The sequence below is a fragment of the Benincasa hispida genome, chromosome 2 (genome assembly GCF_027475165.1).
Source record: "Benincasa hispida cultivar pf3 chromosome 2, pf3_genome.v1.1, whole genome shotgun sequence".
Taxonomy (NCBI): domain Eukaryota; kingdom Viridiplantae; phylum Streptophyta; class Magnoliopsida; order Cucurbitales; family Cucurbitaceae; genus Benincasa; species Benincasa hispida.
Genome location: NC_143479.1, coordinates 15,707,942 through 15,728,111, shown reverse-complemented (window position 1 = coordinate 15,728,111; position 20,170 = coordinate 15,707,942). Strand labels below are relative to the sequence as shown.

The 20,170-nt window shown below is 37.8% G+C and overlaps 1 pseudogene across 1 annotated transcript in view; it reads right to left on the bottom strand.

Moving 5' to 3' along the window:
- The window catches only part of LOC150037674 (photosystem II CP47 reaction center protein-like), a 35,712-nt pseudogene extending 26,493 nt beyond the window's left edge, over positions 1-9,219 (bottom strand). The window contains exons 1-2 of the transcript XR_016527802.1: positions 7,728-9,219; positions 704-814 (exon numbers count right to left, since the gene is read on the bottom strand). The product of XR_016527802.1 is annotated as a photosystem II CP47 reaction center protein-like (transcript). The remainder of the gene's footprint in view (positions 1-703; positions 815-7,727) is intronic.
- Positions 9,220-20,170: the final 10,951 nt, after the last annotated feature.

Below are 20,170 nucleotides of genomic sequence, written 5' to 3'. Positions count from 1 at the left end.
TGAGAAAAGAAAGAAGGTCGAATTCCTTATACACCAAGGTGTTATCTGTATGAAGAGCTTTAATTGTACAAGAGAACTGAGTGTGAACCATATTAGCAAAATCAATATATATTTAAGACAAGACAGAATGATGTTCAAGAAAATATATCTAGGTAAGTCGAGAGTAATCATCAATAAACAGAACAAAATAGCGATATCCAGTGACAATAGAAGTAGGAGCAAGACCCCAAGTCAGAGTGAATTAAGTCAAAAGGCTGATCACATATAGAACTGGACTGGGAAAAGGATAATGCAGGCTATTTAGCAAGTTTGCAATTCACACAATCAAAAGGAATAAACTTGGAAATATTATTCAAATTTTTAATAAAAATCAAATGACAGAGTTTGTTAGAAGAAACATGACCAAGATGAAGATGTCATTGATATATAGCAGTCAGTGACAAGAGCAGAAAGAGAAAAAGCAAGCAGCTGAAGTGATGTAAGCACAAACAATCTTCCCACTTTACGACACACACAACTATTTATCCCATCTGTGGATCCTGAACCTAAAACCTAGTAGAGGAAAAAGAAACAATTAGGCCAAGATTACACAACTGTCCATCTGAGGTAAGATTAAAGGTCATGTTTGGAACACAATAAGTATTGGAAAGTTATAACCTAGGAGTGTCAATGGATCCAAGATGAGATATGGTCATACAATTACCATCAAAAGCACAGATGGGAGGAAGGGATATGGCATGAGTGGGTGTAGTCAGAAGGGAAAAATTAGAAGTAATATAATTGCAGCAAGTGGAATCAAGAAGCCACCAATTATCTGGAAAAATCGCAAGAGCAGAATATTAGGAATGTCCTAGAACTCGCAGTTCGTGTTGAACATTCTATTTTATCAATAATAATGACTTGTTGATTCTGCATATTATTATGGTTATTATGGAAATCCAATAAACACATCCTTGGCTATAGTATAAATGTTGTAACTTTATGTAATAACATAAACAGGATCAAGTTGGCAGTATATAGCCTAAATGGTCTGATCAGTATATGGATGGAATTGGGTATCTCATCCTGATAACAATATTGGATGCATCCCACTCTGTAGTTGTTACAAGGGGTTGTAAGGTGCTACAAACGATGTGATTCATAAATCGTTCATGTTGAGATATGTGAGTGGGGGCATCCTATGCAATGAGTTTGCATATAGACTAGACCACGAAAATAGTCACTTTTCTTTATAACGACTGTTTACTTTTAAAACTGACTAATTCATTTATTATGTAACCTAGGTTATCTCGATCTTAATCTTGAGCTAGATATGAACTCCTGTATGTTCGAGATTATCCTTTGATCTACAAACGGTGAGAGTAGCGCAACAGCACTGCTCAATAAGCTTACTATTTTGGGGATAAGACCGGATGAATAGCTGGGGACATAGCTTTGCAAGACGGAATTCACTCCTACCTTATTTAGGGTTAGCAAATAGGTTGTTCTCTTAAGTACCGAGTCCAAGTCTTGAACAATCGGGGCCCTACCTTCTCATGATAGAGAAAGGATTTGATTCATAGAGAGTATGAATCAGAATTGTTCATTAGAGGATCAGTAGGAACTTAAGGAACAAGATGTATTCACAGTGGTAAAATGGTATTTTGACCTAGTTGTGATTACAAACAACCTGTGAAGCATCAACTTACTGATTATGGTTATTAAATGGACATAATATATCTATATTGAGGGGAGTTCAACTATGGGCTATAGTGGAGTGTCCCATTAGTTAATGAATGGGGGTTAGATCGAACTAATCAGTTTAGCCGAGTAATCTCGAATCGTTGGAGCCAATGATCTGTAGGTCCACGAGGTCCCCCTACTAACTCATAAATGGATAAGCTTTAGAGTAGCTTAAGAAATTAATTTGAAACGTTCAAAGTAAACAGAATAGAAGAATATATATTTAAATATGATTTAAATATATGAAAATAATTATTGTGTAAAAAATTAATTTAATATTTGATATTAAATTAATTTTAGAAAATCATTTTTTCAGTTTTATTAATCAAAATGGTTTTGAAATCATTTTATGATTTTAAAAGAAAAATGAAAACGGTTTTGCATGCCATACAAAATGGAAAATCTTGTATTTCCATTATCATCTTCATCATGCTCACACAAACACCATCTCCTTCTCTTCATTAATACTCCAAGCATGATCTGTAAGCCATGCAATTCACTTCTTTGCATGTTCATCTGCAATAAATAAAGAAGTTTGGAGTGATTTGAGAAGAGCTAATGCAGAAATTTTGAGAGAAAATCTCTGTGAGAAGAAAGGGTTCTTCCATTTGGGCTGTTGTGTATTCTTCACTGTTCTTCATTGATTCAAGCTGTTCTTGAGTCCCACAACTCTGTCTAAAGCTCCAAGAGGATAGTGGGGAAGACTTTGAGGTGGTTCACGATGATCTCTGGTTAAGATTGTGAAAGAGTTAAATAACATGCAGCGGAAGTATCAAGGATCCGTAAGTATTCAAACTCACTAATTTTGGCAGAAACTAAAGCATGCTCTTCTAAAAATAGGGTTTCAAGATCATACCTTTGATGAACTCTCCAAGAATCCGAACGTACAACAGTAGTCTTCACCAGAAATCACCGTGAGCCACCTCAAAGTCTTCCCTACTATCCTCTTGGGGATTTAGACAGAGTTGTGGGACTCAAGAACAGCTTGGAAAGGTGAAGAACAATGAAGAACACACAGCAGTTGGACAAGAAGAACAGTTTCTTCTCACAGAGATTTTTCTCTCAAAATTTCTACATTCATTCTTCTCAAATGACTCCATTCTTCTTTATATATTGTAGATGAATATGCAAAGAAGTGAAGTGCATGGCTTGCAGCTCATGCTTGGAGAATTAATGAAGAGAAGTTAATGACTTTTGTGTGAGCATGAAGATGAAGTTAATGGAAAAAATGAATTCTCCATTTTGTGTAACATGCAAAAACCAGTTTTCATTTTTCTTTTTAAAATCACAAAATGATTTCAAAACCATTTTGATTAATAAAATTGAAAAATGATTTTCTAAAATTAATTTCGTAGATTAATTTAATATCAAATATTAAATCAATTTTTGCCCAATAATCATCTTCATATATTTAAATCATATTTAAATATATATTCTCTTGTTCCGTTTAATTCGAACGTCTCAAATTAATTTCTCAAGCTACTCTAAAGCTTATCCATTTACGAGCTAGTAGGGGGACCTTGCGGACCTACAAATCATTTGCTCCAACGATTCAAGATTAATCGGCTAAATTCATTAGTTCTATCTAACCCCCATTTGTTAACTAATGGGACACTCCACTATAGCCCATAGTTGAACTCCCCTCATTGTAGATATATTATGTCCACTAAATAACCATAATCAATAAGTCGATCCCTCATAGGTTGTTCGTAATCATAGCTAGGTCAAAAATACTGTTTTACCCCTGTGAATACATCTTGCTCCTTAAGTTTCTACTCATCCTCTAATGAATAATTTTGATTCATAATCTCTATGTATCAAATCCTTTCTCTATCATGAGAAGGTGGGGCCCGATTGTTCAAGACCTAAAATCAGTACTTAAGAGAACAACCTATCTGCTAACCCTAAATAGGGTAGGAGTGAATTCTATCTTGCAAGGCTATGTCCCCAGCTATTCTTCCGGTCTTATCCCTAAAATGGTAAGCTTATTGAACAGTGTTGTTGGACTACTCTCACCGTTTGTAGATCAAAGGATAATCCCAAACAAACGGAGTTCATAGCTAACTCAGGATTAAGATCGAATTAACCTAGGTTACATAATAAATGAAATAGTTAGTTTTAACATTAAACGGTCGTTATAAAGAAAAGTGACTATTTTCGTGGTCCAGTCTATATGCAAACTCATTGCATATGATGCCCTCACTCTCATATCTCAACATGAACGATCTGTGGATCACATAGTTTGTAGCACCTTACAACTTCTTGTAATAACTACAGAGTGGGCAGCATCCAATAGTGTTACCAGGATGAGATACCCAATTTCATCCATATACTTATTAGACCATTTAGGCCATATATTGTCAACTTGATCTTGTTTATGTCTTTACATAAAGTTACAGCATTCAGACTATAGCCAATGATGCGTTTATTGGATTTTCATAATAAGATGCAAAATCAACAAGTCATTATTATTGATAAAATAGAATGCTTAACACGAACTGCGAGTTCTAGGACATTCCCAACAATCTCCCACTTACACTAAAACTCCAGTGAGAACAAATATATACAATATAATGTTGAGATACATAATAGGAAAAATACAATAAACTAGGGCATCTATAATACCAAAGACATTCTTCCACTTGCCCTAGATTACACTACTCGGAATCCTAGTCCAACTAGGTGGCCCTCGAAACTTTAGTCGAGAGGGCCTTGGTGAATGGATCAGCAAAGTTGTATTTAGAGGCTATTTTTGTGACGAGCACTTCTCCTCTATGTACGATCTCCCAGATGAGATGGTACTTTCTTTCAATGTGTTTTCCACGCTTGTGCCTTCTGAGTTCCTTTGAGTTAGAAACTGCACCACTGTTGTCAAAATATAGTGTGATAGGTAGGTGCATATTTGGAACGACTTCCAAATCAGCTAAGAATTTGCGTAGCCATACTACTTCCTTAGCAGCTTCGCATGCAGCCACGTATTCCGCTTCCATGGTGGAGTCAGCGATACAACTTTACTTGATGCTTATCCAAACTATAGCTCCTTCGTTAAGAGTGAAAACTGACCCTGAGGTAGATTTCCTGGAATCTACATCAGTCTGAAAATTAGAATCAGTGTATTTTGTAAGGATCAAATCCTTAGGTCCATACACAAGCATATAGTACCTCGTTGTTTGTTGCTATCGTGATTCGAGCTAGGAGTGTATTGTATAAAATAATTTTGAAAAAATAAGTTATAAGTATGAATGATGCATTGATGCTTTGACGCGTTGATGTATTCTTAATGCGGTGATGCATTAGAGATGTGCAACAGAACGCATGACACTTCTCTATTGACGTCAAGTTTTCCTAAATCAGACCCAAGTATAAATCCAATTTAGGTTCCTGGTAAGTCCAGGGTCGAACTCAGGGATTCAGATTAAGCTAACACAGACCTTGTGTTGTAACTGTTGTAGAGGTATCCTAAATGTATGGAGAAATGTGCTATTTACACTAAGGTGTTGTGTGTATGCAAGAAGATACAAAAGGGTTGAGCAGAGAATGATGGGTCGTGTGAAAATGGATTTTTAATACAAGTGGTATGCGTCCATCTAAGTTGAGTGTACAAGAACTAGAATGTGATGTGAGTGAGATGATTTGTTTATCTTTATTTATGCATTAGACTATATTCGACACTTCTCAATGCGAATAACATACAAAACCTATCTCTAGGATGTATGCGTCAAACACAGGATGCAATAAAACACCAGTAATTCTATCTCTAGATGTACTATGTGTTCTACTTGATGCTGGCTAACTTATTCTCTCGAATAGTTTAAGCCAAAGATGTTTTTACCAATTTTAGCTGGCTTAAGCATTTGAAATGGAATTATGCATGAAGTATAGATGCATCCAATCATAAACAAGGAATAAACAATGGCAAAATGTGATATATCAAATATGTGAATTTATAAAGAAGAAGATTGTCTTTACAAAAGCAATACTTAATCAGATGAAAGGATGAAAGCGATAAATAAGATGAAAGGAAATGAGTCAAACCGCAGAGTACAATCTCTTGTCCTCTTTGGCTCAATTCTAGTTGTGTACAATTACTTGTATAAGAATTGGATGAAGTGTCTCTCTTAAGCTCGGCTTCCTCCGCTCCTTGATCGGCAGTGGTGGTGGTTCTCTTCCCTTCTGCTCTTCTTGGCACCACAACACAGCTCTAAAAATCTAAAACTACGACTAAGCTAACACTGAGAGTGAAAACTTGAAATTTTCTGAACTTTGAACTCTTGAGGGATTTCTTCTATTTATAGGCGTTGGTCTGATCCAGCTTGATGATGGGCAGCATTAAAGTCCATGCCCTGGTCAGCCGCCTGACACTCAGAAACTTTTCAGACGCCGCCCGCTGCAGTTTCCCATACTTGCAAGTGGTGATTTGACATAAATAGCCTGAATCAATGAATCTTCCTTGTGTTGAATCCCTCCGGCGCATGGCCCATGCGTTAGAACTTTGCCTGCGACACTTTTTAATCATGTGTTAGCCTCTTGTTGAAATCCTGCAATATAATGCGTTAGTGCCGCAGTATTTTAGTAATAAACATTCTTTTGCATGAGTTTGCTAATGTTTGAGTAATTCCATGCGTTTCTTCTAAAAATGAGGAGAATTTATCATTAAAAACCTTAATTGTTCCAACTTAAGAGCCATAATAACTTGTATTTCTACAAGTTATCACCACCCCCAAATTTGAACAATGTTTGTCCTCAAGCATTCCATAAATAATTCTTTGTTATCTCCATTGTCTTTAGTGTGCAGTGTTCGCCTCTCATCATATTCAATTATAAGCTTGAGATAAGAGTTTGGAAAATGTAACGTAGATTGACTCTTTTCTAAAAGGAATAATGTTTAGTTTCAAGTGCGGCAAGCTTTTTGTCAACAACTCCTTTCGTTTCTCAAAACATTCCCGTTTTTTCTAAACCAGCAATGCGTTAGATGTTTTTTAAAATAGATGCCGGCTAAAAAGAAAAAGTATGAATTTTCAATTACCCATGCGTTGTTCCAGGTGTCCCACTTTTGTTTTGGCTTGCCCCCACGGGTATCATGCGAGCATCCAACTACGGGTGAGAGCCCTTCACAACTAAACTCATATCTAACATTCATGTGTTTCAAGATACACTTCTTTAGACTAGATAGGGGAGTTTTTTGGGACGCATTGGTCTAGGAGACTTAACTTCGTTTTGGCTTGCCCCCACGGGTGTCATGCGAGCATCCAACTACGACTAAGTGCCTGTTCCAACTTTAACTCATGCCACTTTGAGGTTTTTCTTTTAGAGGAGTGACAGAGGAGTTGCGTTTAACATTGTTCTATTTTGTTCCCTTTCTTTTTTATGTATTCGATTAATGCGTCTTAACTCGGATTTCCCTCATCCCCAAATTTGGAGATCAGTTAAATCCTTATTGCTAAAAGAGAAACAAAATTTCAAAAAGGCTTTGACAGTTTCAAAAGGAGTTTTGATTTAAAGCTTGCATGCGTTAGAAAGAAAACATGTAGTCTTTTCAGGGCTTCCTCTTCGGGGGCCTGCGTCCCAGCATTTTTGTGCAATAAACCCCTCTGGTTGAAGACTAATTGTAGGTGGTTCCTTACTTCGACAGGGTACAAATATCTAAATTTTCTATCTTTAGTTACATTTTCAGACCTATTGCCGATACTAAGTAGCAGCCAGAAATTTGTATCCATTTTTCATGATATTATGCATGGATCAGGTATATCATGGTGAATTCTATAGAAAAAAATTGTGTCTTCCACAATGGAATTTGATAAGTGAGATTTCGAGTAAGAGTTTACATAATCTTCTTCTGTCTGAAGAAATGATTCATCAAAATAGTGAGTCACCATCGATATCGACACATCTGAGATCGCCAAATGTTCGGGAGTTCCTCTATTCAATCCTTTGTCTTCTTCTTGTTGCTGTATATCTCATTCGTACACATCTTCTCTTTGTTTCTCAAGCCTATAGTGAGTTACAGACAGAGTTCAAAAAGGTCAAATCTTTGATGATTCTATCATACATGATTGAGTTGCGAAAACTTCTGGATAGGTATCCCACATCTAAACTGAATTCTTTATGGTTAAAGAATCTCTTTCTAGTTGCTCTGGAACAGTTAGGAGATTCTCTAGAAGAAATATGGGGTTTTTCGTCGGATTTCAAAGTAGCACGATCTAATTCAAAAATTTTCACCCAATTGAGCACGTCTAGCATATTTTTTCACAGTAGCAGGATCACTATAACTCACTCCATTGAGTTCACCGCCATAGAACTCAACAGTTACACCGACCTGTTCAACACTATACTTCGATTATGCTCTTCGAAAAGGAACATCGGCTCTAACAATTCCGTCTCCGTCTACCAAAACAACCGGAAATGTTTCAAAAAAGGTCGGCATACGGCGTACAAAAAGTTCGCGCCCTTCTTTATCTCTAAAAACAGGGTGTCCTAACCACCCAACAGCTATTCCATCCCCGTTGTCCATGGAACCCGCTCTGAATAATCCACCTTTTGCGGGATTATTCCCGATATAATCATAAAAAGCTAATTTTTCAGGAATTTTAGACCAAGCTTCTGATAAACTTTGATTTTCGGCTAACCCGGCACTAACTCTTCGATATATTTCTTGCTGGAAGTATCCCTGATCCCATTGATAACGAGTGGGCCCAAATAATTCAATCGGGGTAGTTGCTGAACCATACCACATAGTTCCAGCAACAACAAAAGCTGCAAAAAATACAGCAGCGATACTACTCGAAAGGACGGTTTCAATATTTCCCATACGTAATCCTTTGTATAGACGTTGGGGCGGACGAACACTAAGATGGAATAGGCCTGCTAATATGCCCAATGTACCTGCTGCAATATGATGCGAGGCTATTCCGCCCGGAACAAAAGGATCAAACCCTTCGACACCCCACGCAGGATTTACAGCTTGTACCCTTCCGGTTAATCCATAAGGATCGGATACCCATATTCCCGGACCATACAATCCGGTTACATGAAATGCACCAAAACCAAAGCAACCCAACCCTGAGAGAAATAAATGAATTCCAAAAATCTTCGGCAAATCCAAAGAAGGTTTTCCTGTACGTTCATCACAAAATATTTCTAGATCCCAATACACCCAATGCCAGATAGCTGCTAAGAAGCACAATCCAGAAAACACAATATGTGCTCCGGCCACACCTTCGTAACTCCAAATACCCGGATTCGTTATAGTCCCTCCTGTGATACTCCAACCCCCCCATGAATTGGTTATTCCTAAACGAGTCATGAAGGGTATAACGAACATACCTTGTCTCCACATTGGATCAAGAACAGGATCAGAGGGATCAAAAACTGCTAATTCGTATAGGGCCATTGAACCGGCCCAACCAGCAACTAGAGCTGTATGCATTATATGAACAGAAAGCAAACGACCGGATCATTCAATACAACGGTATGAACACGATACCAAGGCAAACCCATGGAAATACCCCTTTATCAACAAAAAATAGACATTATGTAACTTTATTGCACTGAAAAAAAAAACTATGTTATGGACCTCCCCCTTTGAGATGAGAGGATTATCTTGGCGAAAAGATTAATATTTGGTTTATTCTTTTAGTAATAATGGAACAATTCTATTCTATTCGTAGGAACAAAAAGAAGCAAATCTATTCTATACTCGATAAGTACCAATAGGCAATGGTAGATGGGAATTGATCTTATTTTATATGAGTGAATGTATACATACTTGTTCATCATTCAAAAACCTATTCGGAAGAAGTTTCTTCCTTTATTCATTTTGTTTTCCTTTTTTATGAACTTATTAAATCTATGTATCAAATACGCTAAATGATAAAATCTGATAAAGGCTGATCTTATTTATTAAGACAATAAACCCGTTGTTACGCTTCCAGATCAAAGTTAGCTAGACTAATTCATTTTATTTCGCCCAAGACGGATTCATTTAATTATCAAAAATTTGGAGCGTAAAGTGCAATTAGCTCTATTTTTTTTTTGGAGGGGGGGGGGGGTATCCAGATTAATATTATCAATTAGAATAATTTATTAATTTATGGTTTTCTCAGTTGTACTAATAAAATGAAGTATCCAGGCTCCGCATAGAAAAAACTCAATTTGGAATCTATCTATTCTATGATTACTACTTGTATTATATTCGATCTATAAATAGCATTGATAGAAAACTTTTAATCAATCAAGTACTATGATGAATACGTTGGTTGAATATTTGGTTAAAAACATGAAGTAAATTGAAGAAGTTCATTGATATCTTCTTTTTATAAAGCAACTCAACTTCAATTCTTGAATAATCCACATCACTTATGCTTCTATTGTAACAAAAGATTCCCTTTTTATGTGGATTATTCAATTTCCAATTCTTTGTCATTGAGATTCATGGGCAATACCGATTAATATTTTAAGGATAGATATTACCTCTCCTTTTCCTCGTTCAACTAAATTGAAATGATTAAAGTTTTTCTATTTGGAATCGTATTAGGTCTAATTCTTATTACTTTGGCTGGATTATTTGTGACTGCATATTTACAATACTGATGAGGGGATCAGTTGGACCTTTGATTAATTAACCGTTCTTTTTTTTATTGACCTCCTACTTGCTTTATAGGAGGTCAAATTTTGATTTCTGTTAAATTATTTCAGTATAATTTTCCATCTAACAACAACAAGAATCGAATCACGCTCTATAGGATTTGAACATACGACATTGGGTTTTGGAGACCCGCGTTCTACCGAACTGAACTAAGAGTGTTTTATTATCAAACTAAATGCAACCCGAATATATCTTCCATACATATATTATCATATAGAATAGCATAAAATTAAATTTAAAAAGAAAGATTGAAACAAAAATATAACTACAAACACAAAAGAAATATTTCTAGATTTCACGTCTAATTTAATTGAATTTTGGGGGACTATAAGAATCTGCTTCCTGAATTATTATAAACCAACTAGTCGGATTCACATTTTACCCAATCTTCACTTTCTAGCTCGAAGCCAATAACCGAGAGAACTCTTAATACTACAGACAGGAATTTTTCAGAATTTTCTATTGAATGAATGGTACATGATTCTACATCGACAAGCACCAAGAAAAGAAGAAACAAATTATATTATTTAGTGCTTCATTTCGATACTTATTGTGAAACTGCGTTGCTGCGTTAGAAGAAGGATAGCTATACTGATTCGGTATACTCTATAAACACCCTCGGTACAATATTGTCGATCTTACAAAGATATCATTTCAGTTAATTTCCATTTACTAATCTCATCTTTTACGAAATCAAGCCTGATTTTCCTAACGCCTACTTTGTACTTATAAATTTCATATTGTTAATATCATTAAGGTAAGGCAAAGCACAAGACTAGAAAATAGCTAAAGAACAAAAAAAGTATGCTAAGGTCAAATGCAAGGAAAAAAATGATAGAAATTTTTCATTCATTTTCATAGGATAACATGAAATAAACAAACAAGGCAAACAAATACAAAAGATCATCAAATAAAGAAAAGTACAAAATAACCAACACCCCAAAACTTATTGTGCTGGCGCGTCATCCCTGCGTTCTTCTGCATGGTCTTTATCCATAAAACGTAGAAGGTTTCTAAGGTGGGCAGGTAGCGATGGTAGGGCAAACATTACAACCAAGACCTGATTAAAGTACTGCGTTGTGTAAACAAATTGGTCTTGCATTTTTCCTATTTGCTGCCTTAAGTAATCCTTTAGAACCCTGTTTTGTTGTTGAAGACCTTCAATGGACACGAACAATGGTCTAAGTTGATCACTAATGAAAGTTTTCAACTCCTCAATGTCAGTGTTGCGTTGTGGTGGTGCTGGCTCTTCACTTCTTTCAACTGGGTTTTCAAAATTTCCTGCATTACTCGACCCTAACCAATTGGTTAAAAAATGACTGGAGGAGGCACAAAAGTGGGAATTGGAATTGGTGAGGGTAAAGGAAGGGGACAAGGGATTTCTTAATCTATATCGTTAGGTTTTTGGTGCGTCGGATCAAGATTCCCTTTTTGCGGGGCCACTGGTGAGTTTTGGAGAGTGAGGTTTAGGTCTGGTCGTGCTTCTTCATCTATAAGTGCAAGCTCTGCTTCGTAATCTTCATTCTCTGAAGCTTCATCGTTGTGTTCAATTATCCGGACGCGTCTTCTTTTGGGGGCGCGTTTGGATGATCGAGGTCTGGCTGCCACTTCTTTGCGAAATAGCCGCGAAATAAATGCCTGATTAACTTGATGTCCATCAGACCGTCGATCTTCTCATAATCATCCCCCAAGGGATGCCCCCGCGTTCACACAGTGCGCAGATCAGCTATGGAAAATAAAGTTGTCCTCGTAGTTTGGTTTTGATGGCTTTGATCTTATCCCTTATTATTCTTCCTACATCTAGAGGGATGCACTGCATGATATAGTAGGTAGCCAAGACGCGTTCTTTTGACAATGTCTCATCATGCGTTGTAGGCATGATGCTTTTCTTAATCAGATAATACCATAAATTCGCGTCTGGCTTCAGGTTCCTGGAAGATAACATCTTTGCTCCACTTCTTGACGTTTGTCATTTGCTTCCAGGCTTGGCTACAACTCTTAACGCATCTTCAACTTGACTCGGCGTTGGTTTTTCTAAGATGCACTTGCCTTCTGCATCCGGATTACTCGTGATATTGAACTTCATTGATCTTATCGGCTGAGAAGCGCATCAATACCCCATCAACAAATGTTATACTTTTCTCCATCTCGAACTCACTACTGTAAAACTGGCGAACAAGGTTGGGCCAAATTCTTGTGTGCCCAACGCATAGCTGACCCCAACCCATTTCTTCCACGGTTTCAGTTATGTATGCTGGCAATGGGTGACGTTTGGGAAAGAAGCTCTTCTCTGCAAGAATATCACTGAACTAGCGCTTCCTTCCTGTGGTCTTTTTAGGTAACGCGTTGGTTACCTTACGCTTGCCCACCTCATGTGCTTTGGCTTCCCATGCCAGCTCCCTTAATTCGTTTTCCAATTCCCTTTGAAGAGCTGACTTCCTTCACCCCTGCCTTGCAGGCTGATAATGTTTCAATTCCTTCTCTAACGCGTTGTGCCTTGAGCAACTTCCACGCGTTGCATCCTCAGGACCAGATGCGGACTGCTCATCTTCTTCCTCCAAGATTAATTTTCTCTTTCTCGTCACTCTCTTTGCTTTTGAGGGCCCTTCATTTGCGTTAGTTTGGGGAGATTGCGACGCATCTTGACTAACTCCCCTTTCTTCATCTTCTTCATCTTCTTTTTCTAACTCCACTTCCAGCATCATGCATAGCTCTCCACTTTATCCATTTCAAGTGATGCATTGGGTGGGTCAAAATGCATCACTTGTTCTTCTTGGCCTTGATTCATACTTGCCAAGATAGCTCCAAACACTTTTTGCTCGTACCTCCGAGCCAATTCCGCTAGTTCTTTGAGGTTTCGCTCTGATGCAAGACTATCAGAGCTGGGCCTTGGTGGAGTGAATGGTGGGGTGCCTGATGGGGTATGCGGCGACCCAGGGGATGAAATGATGATGGGTGAATGCGGTGGTTGGTTGGATGCGTCTGCTTCAATTGGGTAGATGGTGGCCAAGGGTTGTATGGATAGTGAAGGAGGTGGACGCATTGCAAGTGATGGTGCGTTATGGAGGTAAGCAGGGATGGGGTCATGCGTCCACCCATCAAAGTGATATTCAGAATGAATGGTGGTGAAGCGGGCTTGGTGTAAGGCTTCTTGGAAGTCGTGGATGACGAAGGACGTTGCTGCCTTGGTTTTGAAGGGGTTTTAGGTTTTGGTTTCGGGATGGTTTTAGGCTTTTGGGTAGTTTTAGAAGAAGGGTTTATGATGGCTTTGGTGGGTTTCAACCGAGATGGTCGCTGGGAGGTGGAAGATGGCCCGCCGTACAAAGGTTTGGATGGGACGGTGGTTTTTGACATTCGACGAGGGCTTGGCGGAGGTGATCTTGAAACAGACGAGGAAGAGAAAAAGTTTACTGGCGACATGTCTCCAAAGCTCATTGATTGATTCTGGCTATCGGACGCTGAAGACATCGTTGTCGAAGAGTGACCGGAGAAATGATCGAACTGTGGTGAAGGCGAGAGGCGCTAGGGTTTTTTTTCTTTTCTTTCGCAGAGAGCTTGAAGGCAATGAAAGAAGAAGAAAATGAAATGTTTCAAATTTTATAGGGCTGGGGAGAGAGAGTGATGACGTCAGGCGGGTGCCTGCGTCCACATTTAATGCGAAGTCGAAGGGACGTGCCTTGGGCTTCCAAGCACTCGAGTGTTTTGCATTTTCGAGACGTGTCCTTTCGACTTGGGCCATGCGTTAGACTTAAGTCTAACGCGTCCGTTTATTCCCATCCCAACTATACACAAATTTTTTTTATTATTTAAAACAAGTAAGTCTCTAACTACGAAGGCAATAACATTCAACAATCAATCTTAAAACGCAAAGACAAACACATAAAGTAAACTTCAAACGCAGCAATAAAATACACGATGCAAAAGGAATTAGGGAAGAGGAAGCGTCCCTGGAATATGTGTCGATACGAATGCAGGGATGGTTCGACGCAAGCCTCAGTTGGCTTCGCGTAATGCGAGAGATGACTTTTGTCGTTCTATGCCATCTTCAAAGTAAGGCTTCACTCTTTGCCCATTTACTTTGAAAGCATTTGTGCCATCCTCCCGCGTTAATTCTACTGCTCCATGGGGAAAGATTGTTTTGATAATGAATGGTCCTGACCACCTTGACTTTAATTTTCCTATGAACAAACACAATCGTGAATTGAATATTAAAACTTTTTGGCCAACAACAAACTCTTTCTTACTAATGCGTTGGTCGTGCTAACGTTTTGTCTTCTCCTTGTAGAGCTTGTTGTTCTCATATGCGTTCAACCGTCACTCCTCAAGCTCATTGAGCTGAAGTTTGTGTTGATCGCTCGTGGCATCCAAGTTTAAATTCAGCTTCTTTACTGCCCAGAAAGCTTTATGCTCCAACTCTAGGGGTAAGTGACAAGCTTTTCCAAATACTAAAGAGTATGGAGACATACCTATGGGGGTCTTGTAGGCAGTTCTGTAGGCCCAAAGCGCTTCATCCAGCCTTTGTGCCCAATCATTCCACGATGCATTGATAACTTTTTCCAGTATTGATTTATTTCCCGATTTGATACCTCAGCTTGACCGTTTGTTAGTGGGTGGTATGCGATAGCAATCTTGTGCCTAACATTATATTTGGCAATTAATTTAGAAATAATGCGATTAATGATATGCGTACCTTCGTCACTTATCAGGGCTCTTAGCGTTTCAAAGCGTGTGAAAATGTTCCTGATAAGAAACTTAAAAACAATCCATGCATCATTTCTGGCACAAGCTACAGCTTCTAGCAACTTTGATACGTAATCTACTGCAAACAGGATATATTAATGACCGCAGGACAGGGGAAAAGGTCCCATAAAATCAATGCCCTAGACATCAAATAATTCAACTTCAAGAATATTGTTAAAGGGCATTGCGTCCCTTGATGAGATATTCCCAGTGCGTTGGCAAGTGTCACACTTGCAAACATACTCCCTCGCGTCTTTGAAGAGGGTGGGCTAGAAGTATTCACTTTGAAGAATCTTCGCAACGGTTCTTTGCCCTCCGAAATGCCCTCCGTAAGAAGAGTCATGACACTCAGCCAGGATGCGTTGTGTCTCTTCCTTCGGAACGCATCGACGCATGATGGAGTCAGGGCCTTGTTTATAGAGAAACGGTTCATCCCAAAAATAAAATTTACTGTCGTGTACTAACCGTTTCTTTTGCTGAGAGTTGAAGTTTTCAAAGAACTGCTTGGTAGTTAAGTAATTAACTATGTCTGCGTACCAAGGTTCCCTGCCTTCAACTCTGAACAAGCTTTCATCAGGAAATGAATCTTTGATTTCATTTTCTTGGTCTTGCATTTTCTGATTTTCTAATCTGGACAGGTGGTCAGCCACCTAATTCTCAGTCCCTTTTCTGTCCTGAATATCGATGTCAAATTCCTACAATAGCAACACCTATCTTATTAATCTTAGTTTTGCGTCCTTTTTACTCATCAGGAACTTTATGGCTGAGTGATCTGTATAGATGGTTGCTGACGCACCAACTAAATAAGATCTAAACTTCTCGATGCCAACTACCTTGACATTGTGACCGAACACCTCCTACCTGGGGATTGTGACCGAACTATTGAGAGTTGTTAACTGATTTTATGAGCTTGCATGAGCGATGTGAGGTAATAAAATGTTTTATCACCTAGACATTGTAGGTTAAATCCAATTATAAGAGTTATATTTGGATAAACCACTTAGACTTATGTTGTATGAAATTAGCCGTCATGCCTAAGTAAATTATCCAAATTTTTAGAACATTTCAGTGGGAGATTAACAATATATTTGATATATAGTAATTAGTTCTCACATCCTCAAGAGTTCACACCGTGAGATCCATGCTCAGCTTCGTGTCGATTTTACCTCGACTGCTTCATACGGAAAGTGTTTGCATGGGTCAATAACAAGGTGAATGAGAGAGGTGGTTCATAGTAAGTGGGTGAAGGAAATGTGTCAACATTGTCCTACGGTCTCCTCCATTAGTTTGAACTATGAGGTTCCTATGTTGCGTCTGTTGTCATTTTTATGCGACACTAGCTAATCATTAACCATGGTGATCCCTACAGAGGGTTGTAACATAGGATTCAGAACAACCCAAGCTTCAGTAAAATGAATAGGGTCTTATAGTTCTGTCTTGGATATTGTCTTCTATCTCGGAGGCATCTTCATACTGTCCTATAAGATCTGAAAATGGCGGATCACACTTACAAGAATTACTAATTGTTAGTAAAGATCTTGATCGAAAATGATAACCAAAAGAACTATTGGAATATGAGTTATTCTAGATAATAGTATTTGGTCAAGAAATGTCTTGCTTCTTGAAGGAATTCTTCACTGCCCCATGGTAGCACTTGTTCTAAATCACTTAAGTATTGTTGCAAATAAATAAAGAATTATTGGGTACTTTATTAGTTTTGCTAAAAATGGATTTAGATGCATATTTAATAGAGTTTGTTTAAAATGTTTTAGTAATGTCGAACTCAATCATACAATTGCTCGCTTCTAAAAATTTAATGGAAAGCATTATTCGAATTGGAAGTCAAACATCAATACGATATTACTAGAAGACAATTTGAGGTTTCTATTGACGGAGGAGCGTCCTCCAGTTCCCAGATTAACGGCTACCCAAAATGTTCGGGATGTCTATGATAGGTGGGTGAGGGAGAACGAGAAAGCCCGAGCCTTTATCTTGGTGAGTATATCTGATGTACTCAAGAAGCATGAGGTCATGCCCACAGCCCGTGAGATCATGACATCATTACAGGAGATGTTCGGGCAACCATCATAGTCTATTAGACATGAAACCATCAAGTATGTGTACGTGACACGTATGAAAGATGGGACCAACATAAGAGAAAACGTTCTCAACATGCTGGTCCATTTTAACATTGTGGAGGCTCACAGGGCTATGATAGACGAGACAAGTCAAATGAGCATGATACTGGAATCTCTTTCTGAGAGCTATCTGTCGTTCAGGACAAATGTTGCCATGAACAAAATCACTTATAACTTAACGACGTTGTTGAATGAGTTGCATACTTATCAATCTATGATGAAATTGAAGGAAAAAGAAAATGTTATTTTGAAACCAAAAAAGTTTTACAAGGGGTCCACGTCTGGTACGAAACCCGTTGATGATAAAAAAATTGGTCCTTCTTCTTCTAAGGATAAAACCGTACAAACGAAAAAGAAAGGAAAAGGGAAAAAGAAGTCCACTGCAAAGAAAACAAAAACAAAACTCCCAAGGGAAAATGTTTCCATTGTGGAGAGGTTGGGCATTGGAAACAAAATTGCCCAAAATATCTGACGGAAAAGAAAGCAGAAAAGACTAAACAAGGTAAATATGATTTACTAGTTGTTGAAAAATGTATAGTGGAAAATTCTCACCTTACCTGGATATTAGATTTAGCTGCCGCTAACCATGTTTGTACTTTTTATACCTAAGATGAAAAGAAATTTGATCTCCAATTCCTGACTTTTAGAGAATATGTACAGTGTATCTTTTGAATGTAATGAGGTGTTTGTTTATTCAAGAGGTATTCATATTTGTTTTGCTAGACTTGAAAATAACTTATACATATTACAACCAACTGAAGCAAAAACCATTTTAAATATAGAGATGTTTAAAACGGTTGAAACTCATAATAAAAAGAGAAAAATTTCTCCTAACGCCTATCTTTGGCACCTCAGGCTTGGTCACATTAGTCTCAACAGGATTGAGAGATTGGTAAAAAACGGTCATCTAAGTCAGTTAGAAGACAGTTCCCTACCTTCATGTGAATCATGTCCTGAGGGAAAAATGACAAAAAGATCTTTTTCTGACAAAGGTCTTCATGCCAAAGAACCTCTTGAACTTATACATTCAGAACTTTGTGGTTCGATGAATGTTAAAGCTCGAGGAGGATATCAGTATTTCGTTAGTTTTATTGATGATTACGCTCGATATGGTTATGTTTACTTAATCAGTCACAAGTCTGAAACTCTTGAAAGTTCAAAGAATTTAAGGTTGAGACTGAAAATCAGTTAAGTAAAAGGATTAAAACACTTCGATCTGATCGAGGTGGTGAATATATGGACTTGCAATTCCAAAACTATCTAGTAGATCATGGAATTCAATCCCAACTCATAGCATCTGGAACACCACAAAAAAATAGTGTTGCAGAAAGGAGAAATCGAACCTTATTGGACATGGTTTGGTCTATGATGAGTTATGCTCAATTACCTCAATCCTTTTAGAGGTATGCAATACAGACTGCAATTTATATTCTGAACATTGTTCCGTCCAAAAGTGTTTCAGAAACACCATATGAATTGTTGAAAGGACGCAAAGGCAATTTACATCATTTCTGTATCTGGGGTTGTCCAACACATGTGTTGGTACAGAGTCCTAAGAAATTGGAAACACGTTCAAAATTATGCCTATTTATAGGATATCCCATGGAAACAAAAGGAGGATACTTTTATGATCCTCAAGAAGATAAAGTGTTTGTATCAACAAACACAACGTTCTTAGAAGAGGATCATATTAATAATCATCTACCTCGCAATAAGTTGATATTGCAAGAACTGTCTAAAGATACTACAGATAGATCAACAACAGTTGTTGATCAAGCTGGTCCATCAACAACGATTGTTGTCCCGTCACGTCCATCCTAAGAGTTGGGAATGTTTCGTCATAGTGGGAGGGTTATTCAACAACCTGAATGTTACATAGGTTTAATAGAAACTCAAAACATCATAGAAGATGATGATTTAGAGGATCCATTAACCTTTAAGAAGGCAATGGAAGATGTCGACAAGGAATAATGGATAAAAGCCATGGATGATGAAATGAAGTCTATGTACTTCAACTTAGTCTGGAAACTTGTAGATTAACCACAAGGTGTTACAACTATATGTTATAAGTGGATCTACAAGAGAAAATAAGACTAAACTGACAAGGTACAGACCTATAAAGGCAGACTCGTGGCAAATGATTTTACCCAAAGAGAAGGAGTTGATTATGAAGAAACTTTTTCTCCTGTTGCCATGATCAAATCAATAAGAATATGAGATATGGCAAATGGATATCAAGACAAATTTTCTGAATGGCTATCTTGATGAAAGTATTTTATGTCTCAATCAGAGGGGTTTGTCGAAAAAGGACAAGAACAGAAAGTCTGTAAGCTTAATTGATCCATTTATGGATTGAAACAAGCGTCCAAATCCTGGAATATAAGATTTGACACTGCGATCAAATCTTATGGTTTTGAACAGAACTTTGACGAACCTTGTGTATACAAGAAGATAGTCAACAAAACTGTAGCATTCTTAGTTCTATACGTTGATGATATCTTGGTCATTGGGAATGATATAAGTTTTCTTGCTGACATAAAGAGATGGTTAGCAACACAGTTCCAAATGAAATATTTGGGTGATGCTTGGTATGTTCTAGGAATACAGATCTTTCGAAACTGAAAGAATAGAACATTGGCACTATCTCAGACATCTTATATTGACAAGATGTTGTCAAGATATAATATGCAAAATTCCAAGAAAGGTTTATTTCCTTTCAGGCATGGAATTCATTTGTCGAATGAACAATGTCCTAAGACACCTCAAGAGGCTAAGGAGATGAACATAATTCCATATGCATCTACAGTTGGGAGTTTGATGTATGCTATATTGTGTACACGCCCCGACATATGTTTTGCAATTGGAATCGTTAGCAGGTTCTAATCCAATCCTAGACACGGCCATTGGACCGCAGTAAAAAATATCC